Source organism: Triticum aestivum, chromosome 3B (assembly GCF_018294505.1).
Source record: "Triticum aestivum cultivar Chinese Spring chromosome 3B, IWGSC CS RefSeq v2.1, whole genome shotgun sequence".
Taxonomy (NCBI): Eukaryota; Viridiplantae; Streptophyta; class Magnoliopsida; order Poales; family Poaceae; genus Triticum; species Triticum aestivum.
Genome location: NC_057801.1, coordinates 570,361,828 through 570,367,005, shown reverse-complemented (window position 1 = coordinate 570,367,005; position 5,178 = coordinate 570,361,828).

Here is a 5,178-nt window from a genome sequence, read left to right as displayed (position 1 = left end):
CTGCGCAAGGTTGCTGTTAGATAATAACGAGAAATAAATGAGACAAAGAGACACGGATTTTTACGTGGAAACCCTTGCGGGAGAAAACCACAGACGCACGAAGGTATAATCACTATGACGGAGGAGTATTACAAGCACGAGACGACAGACCGTCTGAGGTGCGACTACATGGGTATATAAGAGGGCAATACATGAGAGTCATTGGAGGACAAGTAATGAGTTGTACTCGTACGCTCGACGTCAATGCAAAGGCCCACAATGGTTGTACTACGTCTAGTCCAACATGGTATAATTTGGATCACAATTTAACAATCTCCACCTTGATCCAAATTCCCTCAAGTAGTCGAAGAAAGTAGATAACTCCATCCAAATCAGCATAAACACCTTGTGCGTCAAAGTCCATAGGACTAGTGAGAGATACCAACTAAGCCTGAGCAAAGCTCAAACTTATTGGTAGGAACTGGCTTTGTCATCATATCAGCAGGATTATCATGAGTACTTATCTTGCATACCTTCAAATTGCCTTCAGCAACAACATCTCGAATATAATGAAATCTAACATCAATGTGCTTTGTCCTCTCATGATACATTGGATTCTTTGTAAGATATATGGCACTTTGACTGTCAGAAAATATGGTAGGACAAGATGAATCTCCACAAAGCTCAGTGTACAAACCTCTCAACCAGATAGCTTCTTTACATGCCTCAGAAATAGCCATATACTCGGCATCAGTAGTGGAACAAGCCACAATAGACTGCAAAGTTGCTCTCCAACTCACAGCACAACCATCAATGGTGAAAACATAACCTGTGAGTGAGCTTCTCTTATCCAAATCACCAGCAAAATCAGAATCAACAAAACCAACAAGTCCATCTCTAGTTTTCCCAAACTGTAAATAAGCATTAGAAGTACCACGCAGGTATCTGAGAATCCACTGAACTGCTCTCCAATGCTCTTTTCCAGGATTAGCCATGTATCTACTGACAACACTCAATGCATATGATAAGTCAGGACGAGAACAAACCATGGTATACATAAGTGAACCAACTGCACTTGAATAGGGAACTCTAGACATGTACTCAATATCTGCATCTGACTTAGGACATAAAGCTGATAACAATTTAAAGTGTGCAGCTAACGGTCTACTCACCGGCTTGGCATTATGCATATTAAAACGACGAAGAACTTTATCAATATATCCCTTCTGACTTAGATATACTTTTCCAGACGGTCTATCTCTAGATATTTCCATGCCAAGTATTTTCTTTGCTGCACCCAAATCCTTCATCTCAAATTCATTACTCAATTGCTTCTTTAGTTCATCAATATCTGACATACTCTTTGCAGCAATAAGCATATCATCAACATAAAGGAGCAAATAAATAGTTGAGTCGTTGACAGTTTTCAAATAAACACAACTATCATAATTAGACCTTTTGAAACCTTGAGAGAGCATAAAGGTGTCAAATCTCTTGTACCACTATCTAGGGGATTGCTTCAATCCATAAAGAGATTTCTTTAACTTATAGACAAGCTTTTCTTTTCCAGGAATAACAAAACCTTCAGGTTGTTCCATATAAATATCCTCTTCTAATTCTCCATGTAAGAATGCAGTTTTAACATCCAATTGTTCAAGCTCAAGATTATGCATGGTAACAATACTGAGTAAAGTGCGAATAGAGCTATGCTTCACAACAGGAGAAAAGACTTCGTTATAGTCAATACCTGGAATCTGGCTATAACCTTTAGCAACTAACCTTGCTTTATATCTTGTCTCATCATTAGGAGAAACACCTTCTTTCCTCTTGAAAACCCACTTGCAACGAATAGGTTTCTTCTCTCTAGGCAACTTTACTAAATCCCAAGTGCCATTCTTTTCAAGTGATTCCATCTCATCATGCATAGCGGTCATCCACTTATTATTATCACCAGAAATAATAGCCTCGGAATATGAAGAAGGCTCAGCATTACCTTCAATTTCTTCTGCAACAGATAAAGCAAAAGAAACAATATTGCACTCTTCAATTAACCTGTCAGGTTTATTAGTACCCCGCCTAACTCTGTCACGTGCAAGATTCCAACTAGGTGGAACAATAGGCTGATTTGGAGTGGGAGAGACATGTTCATCATCAACGATGGGTTCATCATGTGCATCAACATTTTCATTACCAGATGTATCACCTGAATCAATAACATGCTCCACCTGAACAGTAGGCTGCTGAATAGTAGGTTGCTGTTCACTCTCAACAGGAACATTAGTAGATGAAACATCATGTAACATAGCAGATTCATTAAAGATAACATTTCTGCTAATAACAACCTTCTGGGTTTCAGGATTCCATAATTTAAAACCTTTAACACCAGACTTATAACAAAGAAAGATGCACTTAACAGCCCTAGGCTCCAACTTTCCATTATCAACATGAGCATAAGCAGTGCAACCAAAAACTCTCAACTGTAAATAATCAGCAGGTGAACCAGACCATACCTCAATTGGAGTTTTCTTATTAAGAGCAATAGATGGTGAACAATTAATGAGATAACAAGCAGTGGAACCGGCCTCAGCCCAAAAACGCCTATGCAAACCTGCATTGGACAACATGCAACGGGCTCTGCAAATAATGGTCCTGTTCATACGCTCGGCAACACCGTTTTGTTGAGGAGTATAAGGAACAGTGTAATGTCTGACAATGCCTTCAGACTTGCAATAATTCTTAAATTGCTTAGAACAGAATTCCATACCATTATCAGTGCGAAGTATTTTTACCTTCCTTTCAGTTTGTCTTTCAACCATAATCTTCCACTCCTTAAAAGCTGAGAATGCTTCATATTTATGCTTTAAGAAATAAGGCCAAACTTTTCTCGAATAATCATCGATAATAGTCAGCATGTAACTAGCACCACCTAGTGACTTCTTGCGAGATGGTCCCCATAAATCAGAATGCACATAATCAAGAATAAGTATTGAACTTCACCCTCTTGTGCTTGAGATACAATGCTCACAAAATTTCAATTTACCAGGTTCATATCCATCAAGAAGACCTCTCTTATTTAACTCTGCTAAACCAAGTTCACTCATATGTCCAAGACGCATATGCCAAAGGTTAGCAACATCACAATCAGAATTCTTTGAAACAACTGGAGTAGCGTTACCTGAAACGGTAGAACCTCGAAGGTAATAAAGACCATTGGTCAAACTTAAGTCACCTTTCATCACAACAAGGGAGCCTTTGGTGACCTTCAAAACATTGTCTCCACCTGAATACTTGTATCCCTTTGCATCAAGGGCACTCATAGAAATAAGATTTCCCTTCATCTTCGGAATATACCGAACATCTGTCAAAGTTCTGATTATGCCATCAAACATCTTGATTCGAATAGAACCTATGCCTTCAATCTTGCATGGTGAATTATCAAAACCCAAAACGGAACCAGCAGAAGTAGTGGAATCAAAAGTATTAAACCAATCTCTATGCGGGCACATATGGAAAGTACATGCAGTGTCAAGTACCCACTCATCATTGGTCTCAGCACATCCAACAATAACGACAAGAGCATCATCGGAACTATCATCACGAGCAACGTTAGCAGAATTTTCACCTTGTTTGTTACCTTTCCTCTTTTCTTTATTCTGCAACTTGAAACACTCTGAGATGTCATGCCCGTCTCTCCTGCAATATCTGCAATACTTCTTGTCTCTGGATTGCGACCGGCCCCTGTGGCCGTTCTTACTTTTGCCTTTGTTTCCATTATTGGAGTTCTTCTCCTTTGTCCTGCCACGAACAGATAATCCCTTGGCTTGGGATGAACTCGAACCATCATGAGGCACCATTAATTTCATCTTCTCCTTGGAGTTCAAAGCTTCATAAACTTCATTAAGCGTGAGAGTATCACGACTGTATAATATGGTGTCTCTAAAATTGGTATAAGAACTTGGCAGTGAACAAAGTAACATTAAAGCAGTATCTTCCTCTTCATACTTAACCTCCATTGCAGCTAGATCAGATATGATCTCTTTAAATTCTGAAATATGATTCAAAACATTACCTCCCTCGGGTAACCTGTGCAAGAATAATTTTTGCTTCACACCCTCTTGTGCTTGCCGAAGATACAATGCTCACAAAATTTCAATTTACCAGGTTCATATCCATCAAGGAGACCTCTTGTGCTTGCCGCATGAATCATTTGTGGCATAATTGGAAGATTGTTTGACGTTTAACCCGGCATGCTAGATATAAAGTTTTTGTTGGTTACGTGCCCGTGTGACCCCCTCAGATAGGTTCACACAGTACTTGGGGTTGGGGCATCCCTCAGCTAGGCCACAACCAAAAAACCCGAATCTCCTGTTTCTTAAGGCCAGGCCTGCTGGGTGCGTGGAAGGTGTGCGACAAGGTATGATGAAATGATGCAACTGTTTAATTGTTGTTGATTATTTCTTTCAATTATTAATGCGTTAGGAAAACATTGTCAAAAGTTTCTACAAATTCTGATAGATTGCAGCTCAGATTTTGATCAAAATTTCAAACCGAAAACCTGAAAACGTTGCACAAAACAAGCATATCCATGTGAGTAAGCTTATTAAAGTTACAACCTATTCTAAGTTATGGTTCAAGGTCAACTAATATTTGCACATTCAAAATCTCAAATGTGTGAAAAAAATTCAAACTGTCCAAAAATATCTATAAAAGTTTCAACATCAAACATGTTCATGTTAATGTGTTGTTCAAGTTTGGGCCATGTCAGAGTTATGGTTAAAGAGAAAATAGCTCATCAATGAGAGTGAGTGGGACGGGAAAGAAAGGAGAGAGGACACGGACCTCCTTATCAGGGGCATACATAAGCACGTCAATTCTTATAACCCCTAATATGTTGTATTATAGTCTTGATTTTGTCTGACCTGAATCATGAATTTGTAGGATTAAATACACCACACACGTCTCCATCACCGCCATCATGTTCCCCCATCCATATGAGAGTAAACAAATCAAGGCACTTTGGTTGGATAGGAATGGTTCATGCTAATCATGTAATAGTTCTACCATTTTAGGGTTTTGATCCCTAGTTTGACTATTGTTCTTGAACTATTTTTGATACAACTATGATATGCTTAATTCCTATTACTAAGGCCCGCAATATATGTTTTCAGATCCAAACCGCTTATGTTGACATGGCGTTCA